General features: G+C 38.5%; 1 protein-coding gene across 1 annotated transcript in view; it reads left to right on the top strand.

Annotated features, from left to right (window-relative positions):
* Positions 1 to 18,855, top strand: part of ZNF804B (zinc finger protein 804B) — a gene marked incomplete at both ends in the record, with an annotated part of 233,488 nt that overhangs the window by 115,133 nt on the left and 99,500 nt on the right.

Below are 18,855 nucleotides of genomic sequence, written 5' to 3'. Positions count from 1 at the left end.
ACTCCCTTATGACAGTTATTTCCCAAAAATAATTCCTTATGCCTCCCTCATGATTGTCATTTGCTACAAAATCATTTCCACTATGATCCGTACAGATCCACTAATGTATTTTGTGACTAAAAGCAACCACTGCTTAGCACTGCAATTCTAAAAAGATTGCAGAGGAAAAACAAACAGGAAAAATTGCAACAGGTGGCCACAGGCAAAGGCACAGGAAAGGGATTGGTAGTGGAGGGTGAACTGGTAGGGCTGGCAGCAGCTCTGCAGAGGGTCACGGTGCAAGGACCAGGGGCCTCTGTGCCCTGCTGGTCACAGCCAGCCACAGCAGCCACAGCTCCTCAGGGCTGTGTGCGGGAGGAACAAGATGATGTTCAGCGGGGGAAAGGAAAGGAGATGCTGAGAGATTTGATTAGCATTGTCCTGGTAAGCCTGGGTGGAAATGGCATATATCTTGCCCTGTACAGCACATTTACAGGAGATCACAGTGCTACATGTCATCAGTCAGTGTTGCTTCCAGCCATACCCAGCAGCTTCATTTCACCCTTCCACCCTGCAAGCTGGGTGGCTGGTACAGCCACCACACTGGCGCTGCCCCAGCCACTGCTTCTGTTTTGTAGAAGTGTCGTGGTAAGCTGAGCTGCTCATTTTTTAATGAATGATCAACATTTTCTAAAGCATGCAGAGAAGGTGCTGAGTCCAGCCTTTACATGGGCACAGATGCGAGGATCATTTGGGAAACTGCCCATTAAGCAAACTACTGGAAAAAAACCCTTCTGTTTGTTTCACAGAACCCTAAAGTGTGACATGTAATAGGAAGTTTTCATGCTGTAGAGACAGAAATGTAATCTGTGAAACATAAGACAGACTCCATCCCAGAGAAATTGAAAACATGACTTTGGAAGAAAGACAGAAAGAATGGGACTTAGCCTAAAATAGAGAATGGACCTGTTAAAAGCCCATAAACACAGCTACAGAAAAAGCTTCCATAATCATTACAAGGATTAATATGGTGCCCATACTGATGATGGATAGATAAGAAGAGATGCTCTGAAATCCAACTATGGCCAGGGTTAAATACTAGGAAAATCCTTATAATGGTAAAGTGTTTTTGGAAGATGGGGAAGTGATGAGGTCTCCGTTACTGGCAGTCCTTAGTAACATGTTATCAGTCTGGACTGGACTGATGTAAGTGTGGCTGATCCTGCATTGAGATGGGACATAGGTCAGGCGACCTCTTTAGGTCCCTTCCATCTATAGCACTCTAAATGTGTTTGCAGACACAATGGAAAAATAATTCTAACTTCATTTAATTGCAGATAAATAAAGTATTTGTTGAATAGTGGCCAATTTGCTCAATGACTGTTTAATGCTTTATATTTGAATGAATCTACATATATTTAACACCCCCCATTTCTGCTCTTCTCAGCTTTCAGCAATGGCTAGCAATATTCTTGCATTTCAGCAGGCTGCATAATAACTGTTTTAAGTAGAGTGATCTCTTACTTGGATAATATACTTATTATGGGTGGAAATTAGGAAGCTTATCTGAGAAATGTGAAGTGCATTAAAATAAAACGAACTCCCAAATGAGACATAAAAAAATCCTTTCTTAAAAAGAGAAAATTTACAAAGATGTAGGGATTGTAAAAGTTTGTAATGAGAAGCGTGACTTCTACAAACATGTGATATCAGCAGGACTAATTTCAGATGACTGATTGGGAAGGCGCTTATGCCTGGAGAAGAAAAAAAATGCCAAAAACCTAATGAAGGGAATCCCAGGGAACCTTTATTTTTTACTTAAGCACAAGGGACATTTTGAACCTATGTTGTCTCTAGTAATAACTTCAATGACAATAGCTAAAAATAAGCACTCTGCAAACAAAACAGAATTCACCGGTGTGAGAAGGCATTTGACTGCAGCACAGTCTTTGTAAATTGGGATTCTGATCTGCTACTGAAATAACTCTCCTCTGCGGTTAGAAGTGCTGTCCCATAATGTAAAAGTCAAATAGATCCAGGGGGCCAGTCACTGCCTCTTCCTGAATCTTAACACAAATGGTCTTAGCAATAAAATATCTACAAGGCTGCACCAGAAGATTTTAAGATCTTGCATTGAATATGTAGGATTTTCCATCAATGGAGAGTTAAGACTTAAAAATAACCTTTTTTTTTTGAAGAGTCTAAATTGAACATGATTTGGGGATAGTAAAAATGTGGAGCAAGAAACATCTTGTGGGAAATACTGTCCAAAATCATAATCATCTAGCTGAGAAAAGGTGAATGTGCCAAGACTATCATGCAATAATGGTTTTTAACTTGTAACGGCATTTTGAAAAGGGGAATTTTTAACAGAATCGCAATGAAGCTGCTGAAGAGACAACATGGAAATTACTCCCCAAGTTGCTTTTGAAGGCCAAATCGGAATGAAAGTACAGACTTGGCCACTCAAATTCCAGCTCCTCCTTCCCTGTTTGGCACTGGTTTCACTGTTGTGCATCACTCTTCTGAAGCCTCTGCAGGTCAGTCAGTGCTTCTCATGGGCCTGGTGCTTCAGCTGGGTTGGCTGTAGCTGCTTGCAGGGGTTTCTCTGACTCTGTAAGTCTAATGAGCAGGGCTTGCAAAGCCATATGGCTCCAGTCCAAAAAGGAGCCTGCCTGCACATCTCAGTGACTTTGGAAATGAGTTCCAAAACCCCATCAGGGTGTACAGCAACTGAGTTGATGCAGAGGTGAGGGCAAATATTCCTCGTAGGTACTGGAAGGAAAAGGAGGCACTTGTTTTAAGAAGAGTGATCTTCAGGTCATAGAGTAGCATTTTGAGGAATTTTATTGACCATCTATGATTTCAATAAGCAATTTTATTTGTTGATGAACTCCAGCTTCTGTGGAAAAGATAAAATGAATCTTAAAAAAATCCTGTAAAACTTATCTCTGTTGGAAAATGTAATCTGACACACGCACCAGATTAATAATTAGGAGACTAGGTTGAGTCTTTAGATCTACCACTATGTTATCTAAGAAACTGGTAATGGTTGATTTTTAAAAGGGTTTTTTTGCCTGCAGTAAAATGGAGACAGTAATGTTCCTGTCTTCTCATTCTTAGTTGGCTTTCTTTACTGCCGCTACAGGAGAAGTATATTTCTTAACTAATTACTAATACCAGAAGAATAGAACTCAGCACTGTCGCCATGATAAAATAATTTATAAAAACAATAGATCAGATGCTTCCTGACTTGCATGAAGTGAGTTAGTATGGTCTAACATGAAAAATAATAATGCTGAAAGGCAAGTCTGCAAAAAGAGTTGACTGAATAATTCACACTTAAATTGGAGCTAATAAATTTTGATCCTTTTCTCCATTGACAGAAAGCCTATATACAGCTGACTGTTTCTGCAGATTTGTTCGGTTATTCTATGATTCATGTGCTCTATGGATCTTTTTTTGAGTATTGTCTGTATCGTTTAAGTGTGACTGGTTTTGTAAGGGACATGGCACTGTTTCTCTTTCTTGATGGTGCAGTGCTAACGCTAACAACCAGGATTCTGTTACTAATATCTATGGAAAGCAAACATGAAATTCACCTTCCATAAATATTTGAGCATAAAAACTTAGTACTTGCTTTATATGAATATTGATAATAGTAAAATATGGCATTATGAGTTTTCCAAATGTTCATTGAAAGTTAAACAAGGTCGAAGGCAGACTGTTTGAAAATGTGACTCAACATTCATGCTGTTTTTTCCTGGTTTCAGAGCTCTGACACAATTCTAAACCATGCACTTGTCAACAGGATCTTTTTCTTCTTTCCTTGCCCTAATTTATGTGTTTTACATGTGAATCCTGACATAGATTTACAAATGGGAAACCCCAACTATTAGCACTGGTGGTGTAAGGAGTTTGCTAAGAACTCCCAGAGCGCTATAGCATTAGTTTGCATCCATAGAGCTTATTTTAAGGAGCTGCATGAGGTCCCCGATGACAGCCTTGCTGGCACGCGTGCTCCCAGCACAAGCCTGCTGGCAGGTCAGCTGGGAGGACACAACCCCACAACCTTATTCATTTTTTTAAGATAACTGCTCAAATACCTGCAGTGAGTCACTGGAAAGCACATTATGTCTGAGCTCACTCCGTCAGAGTGCCAGGAAGCCCAGCTAAGCTATTTTTAAAATGCCGCCATGGAACCAGATTTTTCTAAGTCCCCAAATAGCAAAGCAATTTCAGGAATACAGCAAGATAAACAAGGAGAAAAATATGAAAGCAAAATGGCAAGTGCAGACTGGGTATTCTCTTGAAACATCAAGTGTTAATCACAGACTGCAGCAAGGAAAGGAGAACATGGGAAAAATACCGAGTAGTGACATTTTGTAATTGCAAATGGTACGGTAAGTACCAATAGCCTTCATCATACTCAGAAACCTTAGAAATGCTGTCTACGAGTGATGCTTGAGAAAACAAGAAAAAACTCTCTCCTCGTCAAAGAGAGCTCTTTTGCCTCTTGGTACTCAGCTTCTGCATGAATAGGCTGATGCTGGAGTAGAAGATGCCTTTTGCGATTTTATTTTAGCTCTTGTGTTGCTGATATCATGGAGCAACATGGTCCAGCTGGCAGCTCATGGGCTGAATCTCATGTGCAGCCCTCTTTCCGCAAGTCCTCCTTTTCATCGGTGCTCCCAGGGACAAGCACTTCAGCTGCTTTAACGACCGCCCCCACTGCTTGTGCACTCACCACAAACAGCCGGAGCTTGGAGCCTGAGCTGGTGCCTCTGTGGCTGAGGATGCATAAGTGGGTCCTTGTGTGTGGTACGGAGGACCAAGAAGCTCGAGGCACATGTGTCCACCTGGCATCGCAAGGGAACTGCTTCGCCTGTGTAGGTCTGGCCTGCCTGGCTCCCGAAATTGGTCTTTTGTGCCTCTAGATATCGAAGTTAGAGCACATTTGTTCACATTTTGTTTCAGATTTTTCTTAAGGAGAAAAAAGAGTTGACTCTAAGCATTTAAAAATAAAAAAATAAGCTGTTGCTTTATTTTTTGACCTATGTTATTGGATCAGTGGGTATTTTGAGATGTTGTTTGTGGAAACAGAAATAGAAGGTGGAGGAGCTAACATTTCAAGGATGTCTTTTGTACGTAGAAGAAATTGAGTATAAATACATTTTGGATTCATGAATTTGTATGTTTGTACTGAGATATCTTTCTGATTGAAATACAAGGACTGCAACTATATAGACCCTGTGCTGAAACTGAAGATACACTTTCTGCCACTGAAGAGCATGTGCTTTTTCCTGGAAAAACACCTACATCTTCAGTATGTATAGAATTCTTTCTCATATTCTGCTCTTACGTTCTTGTGCAAAAGCACTATGTATTTAAATCAGCATTCTATTTTAATGAAATAATTCCCTGTTAATAATGGCAGGGTTACCAGCTTCCTTCTCTAGTTATGGAAATTCCTCCACATTCAGACTAGGAGCTTTCCTAGTTGATATTAATACATCAGTCTAATGAAAATAGCCTTAGATAAATGGGCAAAACAAATGGAATTCATTCTGCCTTGCCTCACGGTCAAAAGAACATTTCTTTTCAGTTCACATGTCTTTGTGTTGGAGGTCATATATCTCATAAACTGTCAAAATAAAGCCTGCTTATTAGTAATTACATTTGCTCTCTGCAGTGCCATCAAATTCATTTTCTACTATAACACTATTACAAATATTCCATTTTGTTGCTAGCACTGAACATCCTTATGAAGTCTTTGTTAAGTTGTTATTACAGTAACAAGTGGTTTATAACAAGATGTCTTTTATAGTCATTTTTACATTTTTAAATATCAAGTTGCCTTTACTTTGCCCTATGTAATAAACCACTGAAATGTGCAGGAGAAGGTTAATGTAATAGGCAAAATAAATCAATTTCAAGTTTCAACTAATAGCCTTAATAGTTGGGCAAATCTCATCAAAGTTCTGTGTTTGAGGCTAATTTGACAGCGGTCCTAACATCAAGAAACAATTACTGGCTTTAAAGTGGCTCTTGTCTTTATCTCCTGTTTTAAGACATATCAAATGAAAATTAAAAGAAGCAAGGGAGAGAAAATGTTATAGTTAATGTTAAACTTTTACTTGCATAGCTTGAGAGGTCGATGAAATGCAAGGGCTAGTACCTGACCTCTTTGCATTGTATTTTGTAATGACAGCTTATAGAGATTAATGTGATCTCTTAGAGCAAGGACACTGTTGGGTGTCTATGTGAGTGCACTTGTTATGTTTTTACTGAAGCCATAGCTGCCAGCTCATGTGTTCCAAGCTAGAGACCCAAAACAAGGAGCTTGTCTAAATCAAGACACAATGATAACACAGTTCGGGCTCCATAACGAAGCTTGCTAGCAGCTGATGCTTCCTCCTGATGAGCATGGTCACCTGGTGGGCTGCAGTCCATGGACGTGAATACGAATTAATTCAGAAATGAACAGGATGAGTGTGTAGGATATGTTGATTTTACCCTGAGACCCATGTCTCTTCAGATCAAGGCAGCTGAAAGCCCCAGGTCCTAGTGCTAGGTGTCCTCACTTTAATGGCTTTCTAATTCAGCGTTTATTTTCTGTTAAAATGGATTTTGGAAACTGAATAATGCATAAACAGAAACATACACGGACCTGTTTCAGGATCCCCAAACTGGCATGCCTTCACTCACATCTGTGAAGCTAAGCACAACAAAATGTCCTTGTGCTGTTGTAAATTCTTAACTTCAAACTAAAATAATTAAAATATTTTATTAAAATAATTTTATTAAAATTCAACTGAGACCTGGCCTCAGTCTATTGACTATTTGTGTGCTACTTGTGTGCTATATCATATCACTTGCCATACTCTGTGTAGGCAGCAAATACATTCACTTGGTGAAAATTTCAAAAAATTTTGTAGCAGTAGGTTAGAACTTTTCTTAAATCCAAATATTTGGACAAATAGTACATACAGGACTGTTCCTAGAACATATGCACTTTCTGGCATCCATGAAGAATGTGATGTTCTTGCAATAAATTTAACTTGACATATACAAAGTAATGAAATCTATTACTTCTGGACGTCATTGTACATTTTTTGACTCAAAGTGTTCCATAACTGATATGATGAGCCACTGACATTCTTTGTGAGATCTTGCAAAGCATTTCTTTCTTACTGTCATAACCTGATTTGCCATCAAAATAACCTTACAGTCTAAGTCCTGACTATAGAGCTACTAATTAAGACCCCAGAAAAAGCTGGAGGGATATAAATGAAAAAAAAAAAAAAAAAAAAAAAAAAAAAAAAAAAAAGAGTGTAACTACTTATCTTGAAAGCACAGAATAGAGAATAAAAATGAAAATAAGAATAAAGCTGATCAAAGCTGACCTGGAATTGACAATATTCTTGTGAGAAGCATGATAGTGTCTCTTGCTGCTAATAAGTGTTTCATACAGTAGGAAAGTGTTATTTACAGTTCCTGTAGGAAAAGGAAAGGTACCACTTTAAGACATTTTTTTGGTCAGTTTCCCTTGCATGGGTTAAGCAGCAGATCACACTGAACGATGAACACAAGATCTTTCTGGCCTTAAAATCTGCAAAAGGTCAAGCAAATGTAGTGAAAAAAAAATTGAAGAAATACGTGTAGAATAGTTTTACTACATGGTTTTAGTAGTTGCTATCCAGTTCCACACATATTTCTTCAATTTAGTTTTTAATGGGCTCGATTTCACCTACATAACTGTCTCTCTAGGAGCATAAATCCAACATTTAGATAATTAAAATTCTCACCATTTAACCTTACAAGAGCCTAAAATGTGTAATGGTCTGTAGCCTGGTACATCTACAGGACACAGCACAGTACTGCCCTGAAAGCACTTAGATCCCTACAGAAGTCATGTTGCACCTAAACTAAATGTGCTGCAGCAGTTTTAGAGTTTGCTTCATCAGTCCTGGTTCAAGAATTTCTGCAGCATCTCTGCCACATGTAGTCATGAAATAGGATTTACCTGTCACTGACTTGGTCGTGTAGGTGAGTGTGATTAAATCAGAAAAAGTTTAGAAGTGACTGAGAATATAGGTACTTCCTATTTTTTTTTCTTCCAGGTATTGCTGGTCTTGTGTTTGTTATCAGTATTCATGACCTACAGCATCAAGACCAATTTGTAAACTCTCAGCTTTCATTCTCACATCAAGTTTTCAAAAGAAGAATTTGAGAAATGGAACCATAAAAAAATATTGCACCAACAAAACCTGCTTTTTCCATTCAGCACAACTCAACAGTTGAGAACTATTCAAAATAAGTTTATATATTCACATATTTTCTGGGTTTGGATAAACAGAGAAATCTGGTGCATATTTACAACAAGTTTGAAAGTTCAGTAATTTTTACCAGAAGTCATAATTAAGCCTCCAGATAAACAATGGAATGTCATTTGGTTTGACAATGCAATAGGAATAATTTCTACTAATTATTCCTGTGATGAATTTGGCTCATTAATTTTTACTAGAGGAAAAGGAAACTGAAAAATCAATATTTCAGTTCACCTTTTTTTTCATCATCTGTGTATGCTAGTTTAATATTTTGCACAGTAATCAAGGGAACCAGAGGACACTCAAGGAGACTAAAAAATATTAAACTTAAACCCAATAGTGATTAACAATAGATGCAGCTGTTATCAGAATGCAAAGAACTGTTGATTCAGAGGAAAGTTCTGTCCTTTACAGTCTTTATTTAGAGACACAGTTCTCCCGTGTTCCTTAGAACAATCATATTGATGGCTCTTTTGGAGAAATTATCTGAATTTCTGTGTTGATTCAGTATCACTTCTTTCGTCTTTTGCTCATATAATATCTAACCGTAACACTTATTTCTTCCTGTCCTTGCTTATTAAGGTGTTGTTTGTTACTCCTTTAACTTTGTATTTAGTTTTGCCATTTTTAGTATCTTCACTCAACCTCACCAATGCTGATGTGAGATCTTTACTGTCTGAACACAGCTAGAAAAGCCAATGAATAGTCAAAGCTTTTTAAATCCAGGCATTTTAACCTAGGGAGTTGCTTTTTTTGGAAGCGTTGGTCAGCCAGGCTTTCAGCTTATACTGCAATTCAATTAACTGTGATGCTAGAGGTGTCAGGATTGTGGTGCACCAGGAGCAAGGAGCCATGAGCGATCTTTAGAGGATCTATAAGTCTCAAAAAAACCTTCTACTCAATTTAGGATGCACTGCATGCTGGTCACATTAATGAAAAAAAAAAAAAAATCAGTGTTGTTGAAGACTAGAACTGATTGGAAACTTTCTGATTGAACGTTTTGCCCTCTGAAGATCCTGATGTCTTGAGGTGAAATGTTCCTATGGTGTGTGGCACCTGGAAGATGCCCAACTTATTCTCCAACTGGGCAACTATCCTGGCCTCTGCCACCTTAGTGCTGCCCAGAATTCCACCTTTGAGCACCTGGGGCTCCAAAACTTTGACCAAGAGAAATTCAAATAACAGGTTTGATCTTAAATTATTCTGGTTTTCTAAAGAAAGATGACCACATCTGGGTTACGTGTAGCACTCTCCGTAGTCATTGCAGAAAATGTGTAAACCTGAGAATAGTTTCATCTGTTCTTTTTTTAAGGTGTTTTATTTCAGCTGAAAGGGATCATCCTTTGGGAATGCCTGCTTCTTTGCATTGTTCAGAAAACCTAAATTACATTTCAAGGTAAAACTTTTGGACATGAAAGCTGGGACAGAAGAATCCTTCCCAAAACGACATGTAAACTCTTATATATGTTTATGTTTATAGTTACAATTATAGCTGTATATCTGTATGTATATATAAGCATATATGCAGATACATATAGATGAATTCCAGTTCTTCAACAAATTTTAGTTAATGATGATTTTTTTCTTTTTTTTTTTTAATTTTAAGGATTTAGTTTTGAAATCTGGGAATTTCTTGAGACTGGCAGCTCCTGTTTTCATAGAATTCTGTGCATAAAAAACATCTTGCTTTGTCTTTTCTGTAGATGATTAAATCTGAAGTCTGCAAACAACAGATGTGAATGATGTAGCATTCTAACAGAGTTTCAGAGAAAATAGAGCATGAAAATCAGAGTATTCATGCAGTTCTGAAAGGAAAAAAACATTATTTTCAATGTTGAAAATAATTTTTCAGGAGTCACACCTAGCTGGGTATATTCAAATGTTTTTCATCAAAAGAGTACACACACAGAACAAAGTGATCTAAATGTAAGACATATTTTTCAGTTTCTCAATGTGGCTATCATATTATGAAAAGAGAGGTACACTAATTTACCATTGCTGGTTGAGCTGTTTCAGCGTTGCAATGAGTAGCTGGCCAATGGGTCCTGAAACAGATGTAAAGTGGCAGCGCAATGTTTCCAGTGGGGTTATTATAAAACAGATGCTTTCTTAGCTTCCAGTATAGAGGGCTTTGGACCACATAATCCATCAAATAAATTGGTAACTAAATGAAATCTTTATTCCTTCTGGAAAAAAAATCTATTTATGATATTTAGAAGGCCCTTAACTGTACCATCCGAGCACCTCACAAGTAGCTTCACTTATATATAAGTAGGAAATTAAGACCTCCTGAGTGACTTGTCCAAATCATCAAAAGGTCTGTGACAGAGTGGTGTTGAGCACTCAAACCTACCCACCTTCAGGCTAATGGTCTAACTGCAAACTCTTCTGTCTTCTCTCCCAGTGGGAAAAGTATAGCTGCATGCAATGTAAAATTGTAAAGGAGCTTGAAATAGAAAACTGTAAGAGGGATAAAAGAATCAGTAAATTCAAAAACGGGGGTTATATCTGGGCTGAACATCTCTATGACAGCAGAGAAAATAACTATCTGTAAAAGGCTAAAGGACGTTCTGCAGTTTCAGATACGTATGTTACTCCTGTTCCCATTTCCAAGGCTGTTTACTGTTATGGCACCGTGGCTTGTGATATCAAGTCATCTCATATAATGCTACTGACATTTCGGTGCACGTCAAATATGTTTTAGTGCTGCATGAAAACATGAGATTTTTAAGGAACGTATGTCTCAATGTATTCCATTGCATTTCAAACATCCAGCAATAGCAGCATTAAAAATGTGTCTTTGATAGCTTTCAAGAAACAGAAGGCTGAATTCCATGGTTACACCCCAGCATCTGCACAGTTTTCTCTGCAATTCTGAGAAAAACTGGGAACAGAACATTTTAAAGCATTTCTCCATAGCTGGACCATTGTAAGAGTTTAGTCTTGTTACTGGAGCATACAGAATCTTTAATGTCTGTGAGACTTTGAATGCAACCTCTGTCCATTTCTGCAATTATAAGCATAGTGAAAAACATTACTAGATAGAAAAAAAAGCATGTATATGGCTGGTGTTACTACTTCTGTACTTTTGTTGAGTGTTTATTTATCCAGCTACAATTTATGCAATACATAATAATGGAATGTGTACAAATGGCCAATAAGACCATCTGAATGCTTTTAGGTTATGATGATCAGGTAAATTAAATTGCATTTTCAGTTGCTCTCCCAAAATCTCTGAAGTTAAATTCTGGGTAAAGTGGATGATTTTTTTACCTCAAAACTGATATCTAAAAAGTACTGAGAATAAAAATGTCATATTTTCTTGTGATGGTGATAGAAAATCTCTCTTTGTTTTCAATTGCCTGAGTCACATCCACTAAAAACACTCAGGAAAATGTGCAGAATGCAAAATAGTATTAGATCCCAAAGAGCTCGTGGTACATATTTTATTTCAGAACATCAGTTATGCTACTGAAGTAGGATACTGAAGTTGCCGCTTTATCAGACAATTATGCATAATTCAAAATTTCTGGAGACTTGAGTCTCAGGCTTTTTAGTTAGTCATTCAATGACTACATTTTTAGGTCACTGCCCTGGTTTGGTGCCTGGTTTCGGTACAGTAGTTCAGGAGACATAAATGTCTCCTAATAAGATTTGCAAACTGTGCTGAGCTACTTAAGCTAGCCAGTAGGAACTGTTATGAACAGAGGTGGTCTTAGACTGTCCTCCAGTACTTACAGCTTTAGCCCCAGTGGCACAAGCAACACTGAAGCTTTACTGTATAAGGTGCTATTATTCATTTCTCACAAAACGCATCTGGAGAAGCCAATGGTGATCATTCTCTAACCTTTTATCCAATAACTCATGATTAAAGTACTCACCCAGCTGCAGGAAAGGCAGATTCAATTGTCTCCCCCACTTAATGGGATTCAACCCACCCTCCTATGTCCCAGAAGAGCATCATAATGGCCAGACTATAGTCTATTCTGAGTAAAGGCTTTCTCAGTCCCATGAAAGATGTTTCATGCTGTCTGAAATAATTGAGACTAGTGGTAGTGCTCTTGTAGCTGTAATGGTCTAAGAATAATAAGAGAAGAAAAGCTTGGTGGGAAAAGATAATGTCTCCTATAAGAACATCTGATGTAGCTGAAAGAAAAGGACAAGCTCAGGGTCATCTAAGATATTCCCCAGATCTACAGTAGAAATGCAATTTCACAATAATACATTTAATGTAAAAGATGTAGGGCCAAAGAGAGAATTATTATGACACTTGGGAATGCAGACTTCATCTCTACTCAGATGAGTACTTAATATACATTACTTGTTAATGGGTTGAGGACATGGCATTTAGGTAGCTAAGTTAGATGGCTCTAGCTCCATTGTTGTTTTATCCATTCACCATGTAAAAATGGATTAAACAGGACATGCAGCTGGAAGTTTTAAACTATTATACTTTTTTCTAGTACAATTTTAAAATACTGTTCATCCCTATCAGTGCACACAGCTTTATGTCCTGGTAGCTTGGGAAAGATGTCCTCATCAAAAGCAATATCTCTGTTTTTGCATATGTGTTCAGTGAGTTATTTTGGAACATCCAACCTCCATTTTATGTGGAACACTGTCTCTTTCATGAAATTTCTCACACTAAGTGTGGACTCCCCGCAGAAAACTCTTGTTTTTCATCAGAGCTCCTTGAAACTAGTTTTTCATTCTGGGCTGAGTGCTCTAGGAACTGCCTTTTCAGATACCCACCTCCATGGTGAACACCTGCAGGGTTGTGCACAAGGAACTGTGCAGCCTGGGCACATGTGAGGTCCACCAACATGCCTGCAAGGACAATGGGTGATGTTTGTGGCCATGTCTCCCAACTCGGTTTGTCTGTTTTCAGCTCAAAGTGACAGCTCTTACCTTCATCTTACCGTTTTGCTCCATTATCCATTATACAAGCTCTCCTGTAAAGTCAGAGGCCATATATGTTCTCCATGAGAGAATAAGTCAGAGGCTATTAACTGCAGTTTGGAGAAAGCATTTTTATTGTTTTTCACAATTACATACAGAATGCCGGTCAACCGATGTCCACCAGCCAGGATAACATCCCAGAGGTCCAAGAGTACAGCTGTACTATTTTCCGGACCACCAATCCTTGCCTGTTATAAATAGAAACAGCTATACTATAGGAAGGCCATGAGATGAGGGGAATAAAATAGGATAAAGCATCAGGAAAAAAAGTAAAAATGCTAATTTAGATTCTTTTGGCTAATCAGGCACAAAAGTTCAGTTAAACAATAAGGTCACATAGGGAGTCTTTGGCTGGAAATTCCATATTGTAGCCATGTGATAATATGTAAATAGTATAAAATTAAATCACATCAAGGCTTAAATCTAATTTGAAGAAGAGTCAGCCTTGGAGGTCTCAATTTTCTTGTTATTTTTGCAATAATGTTTGTCACACAAACATTTGTCATTAATGGTAAGCATTAAAATCAGGAAAAAATCTCCATAGATTGATTAAAAGGTCATGTAAGATATGTTTATACAAAGTCCAAAGCAGAAAAGAATACATTTCTTCTTGGCATTACAGTGTCATTAAGAAGGTCGAAATTTTGCAGAGTCCTCTCGCTGCTGCTACAGGACAGCTGTAAAGGAGGAACTTGTTGATCTGCACTTTGCCTTTTCTAAAGTTGGAAACAGTTTGAGGCCATTGGAAGTCTTCTACTGTGAGGGCGAATTATCATGGACTCCACACAATCCAATATGAATTCAAGCAAAGCCAATTTATTACAGAAACAAGCCTCCTTATATATGCAGTTATTTCCTGATAACGCATCCATGCTCCAAGCATGCATTAATTGATTGGATATTGTCTATGTTCACGAGCTGTCCACACGCCTGAGTCTCACTGCTGGTAGGTCTGTTGATTTACCTCATGTTTTCAGCTTTCCAAGGTGGCCTTGAAATTCCTTTGGGCCTGACTAGTTCAATAACAAATCTCCATCTAATAGAAACCCATCCACACATTAACCACGAAAAAACCCTCAAATCTCCCACATTCTACTAGTCATTTCTCAAAATAATGATGTTTTATATGCAGAATGTGATTTCCTGCTTGCAGAGATGGCAGATGCATAAGTATTGCAACAGCTTGTGGAAACAGAGCTGAAACTTGCACCAAACAGTCTTACTGGGACAGTATCATTCCCCAAGACTGGGTGGGAAGTTGGAACAGCAGTTGCAATTCATATAAAAAAGAGGCCTACTATGAGCTATCACTAGAACTTTTAGAAGAGAAATGGGGAAGTTTTTCACTTAAAAATACAGTTTTGAGGGTTTTTTTTGTTTTGATAAAATTTTCAAACAAGTGTCAAAACCAATGCTCTCTGTTCTTCAGAATGTGTAGTAGAGAAACACTAATTTTGCTCTGACATGATTCTTTCACTTAATTTAGCTTTATTCTAGTTGCTACACCAGGAATCCTACTCACTTATGTGGCACAGTTTCCACATTGTCAGATGGTATTGTTCATCTCTATTATAATTTATATTATTTTAATATTTTATATTTTTCCAGTGTTACTGAAATGCTTTAAACTTTCTGAGACATATTTTGACATTAGCAAAGTGTGACAATTTGACACTATCAAAACAAACAATTCAATATTTCATATTTTACATTTGTTGGAAATTCCATTCTGTGAAGAATGACAACATTTTGACGTTTCCCTCTTATTTAGAATGAAACTACATTTTTATTTGTAAGAATTTTTCATGACAGGTAAACCCCATTTACAGACTCTGTTGTGACTCCCATACTACGGGAGGGCAGCTAGACATCATTTAGAAAAAGCATGTGCCTCCAGAAGGTGATTCATCCAGTTCTAAACCAGGTATTTCGGAGGGTTGGTATGAATTGTTCCTCTGCAGTGATTGGAAATGTGTTTAGGCAACTAGTTTGAAGGATGTGAAGGTCCTTGAATGTGTCCAGAGCAGGGCAACAAAGCTGGTGAGAAGGCTGGAAGGAATGTCCTGACGAGAAACTAAGGACTTCAGGTTTGTCTAGTTTGAGATAAGTTTAGATTTGAGTAAATGGAGGGCAGGAAGGGTTATTCTAATTTAGTCTATCATTAAGTTTCCCAGTAAAGTTCCTTTTGTTTCCTTCCTTGCTATGTTAATTCTATTGCATTCCTCTTGTCTCGTAGGTTATAAAATCCAAAAACTCTGGCTCCCCTGGATCCATGTTTGAATCACTTCTGAATTTGGCCTAATGTCTTTAGCAACATGAGTCAACTAATTATTTAAATCCAATCAATTGCTTGACCTGCAGCAGATACAGGGAGTGAGAATCCTGATTAGCTGGCAAGGATGTTAGCTTTCCTCTTTGCAGGACACTCTCTAAGAGTGAGCTATGTTTTTAAAGGTAAACAAAGTAACGGGGAGACTAAGCTTTAGAAAAACAGCTTTTCTGACCAGTTACTCTCTTCCCAGGAGCCACATGTGACAGATGTCATTTTTCTTGAGCTGTAAAAACTAAATACCCTCAGCCTTGTTCTGTGGTTTCCTCTCTGACTCCATTCAGAAAACTGTTCTCTCAGAATATAATTGGGACCCCTGATGCCATGTTGTACTTCAAAGAATTACAGCAAGAAGCAAACTTGTGATTTGTTTCTGTTCTGCACACAGACTGCATTATGCAGTGATATGGTCAGACAGCAAAACTTGGGGTTTTTACCAATTATTTTCTTTCCCTATCAAGACTTGAGTGATCTGAGCTCTGCTGAATTAAACAAAAGACTCCTGGTTGTGCCAGTGACTCAGCCCATGGGGAGAGTCCCTCCTGCCTTCATATGAGTGAAATTGCACAGCTCTGTACCTCAGAGAAGTCTGAACATTTATTTCAGGATGCCACTAAAATATTCTCCTTGACTCAACCGTGCCATCAGCAGTCTCTGCTTCATAAGCAGACTGCATCCGGCATTTCATGTATTTTACCTCAGAACACCCAGGGAAAACAGGAAACTTATTTTATCTGTATTTTCACCAGTATGAATTGAAACAGAGAAAAGCCAAATCTTCTCTATGCAGTGAAAACAGATATGCAGTCACCTTGCTCCAAACCCAGCCCTGAGCCAGGCAAGGTCCCAAAGCCAGACAGCTGCATTCAAGTAGCCGGGAGCCATCAGCAGGCGTCAGCAGAAAGGAGAACATGTCTTGTCAATGGCTGGTTTCCTGGCTGCCAGATTGCAGCTGTGTTGTGGCCCTCGAGGACAAAACACAGACAGGGAAAGGCCTGGACTGCCTGGCCATCGGTCAGCAGCACACTCATCTGGGGTTCCCCAGCCACCCTATGAAGGGCTTGGGACTCAGGCAAGCCTTGTGCTTTGGAAGGCAACAGTAAGATCACATGTGTTCACTGAAAATCTAGGGACTGTATATTTTTTTAAAATTATTTTTTAAAAGTGCTCAGCAATTGTACAAGCTCTGTGAGTTCTTGCAGCATACATTTCTGAAAGATGTTCTATAAAACAGATATTCTGTAAATGTCATGATTCATTATATAAAGTTATAAAGAGCCAGTAGTGTCAGTAAGGCATGAGTCAAATCTTGTAGACATTATATAGTACATTAAAGAAAGACTGAAGACACTGGCTCACCATGGTTATCACATGAACTACGCAGTACTTGAGAAGTTCAATGTGAATTAGTGAACCAAATAGAACTATTTAACACTCCTTATTAGTGGAATCACCTCATATGAAAAAGGCAATTGTGGGGTTTCCTCTTCAGTTTTCTTGCTTTTTTACTGTTCTTGTGATAGCACGCAAACTTTTTGCTTAAGCAACCACTTTACTCGTTTTGTTTCTCATGGTGAGTTTCTCTAAAATTAAGGGCGTACCTGCAGAGCACTTGATCCCCTCCTGTGGAGAGCACGATTTTCCCTGTGGCACCAGGTGCCTTGTTGATTCAAATAGTTGCAGTGGTTTGCCTTTTCTTGTTTTTGCTCCAGAGACTTGTGTTACGCAGGGCTATAACTGAGCTATTGCAGTGGATTATAGAATCACTGTGTTGTGGTGGTGTGTGTGTAACCATGGCTGCTACCATTTTTCAGTCAATTTTTCCTTGTATGTATCTGCAGTCATACTTTTGGGGTTACATTATTTGTGACTCATGCTTGAACAGGACCCTTTGAAATAAAAGTCTTCTCTGATATAGAGTTGTCCGCTGTCTCGAGTCTGCTGGACTTTGTGAAAAGAGGTTAGAGTGAAATCATTCAACTTAAACTTCACAATTTGACTGAACCTGTTAAAAGCTGATCACTTCTAGGCAAGTCTGCAAGCTCACGCTTGTTATTGACAGGGAGAGCCAGTGTTCGTGACACCCTCCAGGGAAAGCATCTTTCCTTGAGATAAAGCCCAGCAAACCAAACTGCACACCTTTCATCACAGCTCACAGTGGGAGCAAGTCCTGAGCCAAAGTCTGCTGACATCAGTTGAATCTTTTCATTTACTTCAGTGCTATTGTTCAGGCCCTACAATAAAGGGAATTTTTTCCACTGCTAAGCAGCAAGCAGGAGGATCTGAGCATTGGTAACACAGCAGTATCAGGACAGAATGTGGTGCTGTGAGGTTTGTCAGTATATTTAGAGGGGATGTCACTTGGGAGACCCTATGTGAGAGGTAGAATTGGTCTCTTAAAACCTGTTTTTCTGACTTAGATGTAAAAGGAACTGTCACTTGTCCTTACAAAAAAATGAGGAATTTGAGCAAAACCAGTTTTTGCAACTGAGCCAAGCAACAAAGCTATCTAACCTCTGACAGAAAAATACTGAAAGCACCAAAGAAAACTCTGCTGGTATGACGACTGCCACTGTTCCCTTCAGATCATTTAAATCAGAATGAAACTGCATGTAAACACCAGAGCAAAGCAGTATAAGCCTACAAAAAATCAGTAGAGCTCTTCTGACTGTGAATCTGGCCCCAAAGGCACACTTTGAAACAAAGTGATATCTAATTTTTTTTTTCAGTCTGGCTATTGAGAACAATCCATGACAACAATGGCTAATGGAAAGAGCCAGCTTCAAAATGTAGAGCTAATGCATTACCTTCAAAAGAAATGGAGTTAATCAGTTATTACCGCTAGCTGCACTGCTTGGGTACAGCTTCTGCTGGAATGTGCTGTTTGGATTCATAGAGCATATCCTGTAGACCAAAGTGCTAAGTGTATTTTAGCACTAGGTTTCACCCCACTTTTGGAGGCAAGTACTTTTTTGCTTATATATACATATATATATTTTATTGGTCCTTGCTTTTCACAGGAGATGTGTCAGTCAGTAGGTGATGGTTAAAAAACCTGTTAAAATATTAGACCAGTATGTGAGGTGAGGTGATAATGTATCTTCTATTGCCTAGCTGTTATACCAGCTTCTTGGCCAGAGTGTTGCAAGTATTTGTTGAAGAATAATAATTCTAAATTTTCCATACTTATGAGTGCAATTAACTGAGAACTGACTTCAGGGAATAAGGAGTCTGCTGCTGCCGGCTAAGCGATTAGTA

This window comes from Streptopelia decaocto, assembly GCF_964273445.1.
Source record: "Streptopelia decaocto genome assembly, chromosome: 2".
Lineage (NCBI taxonomy): Eukaryota > Metazoa > Chordata > Aves > Columbiformes > Columbidae > Streptopelia > Streptopelia decaocto.
This window is presented reverse-complemented; position numbering and strand designations above follow the sequence as displayed.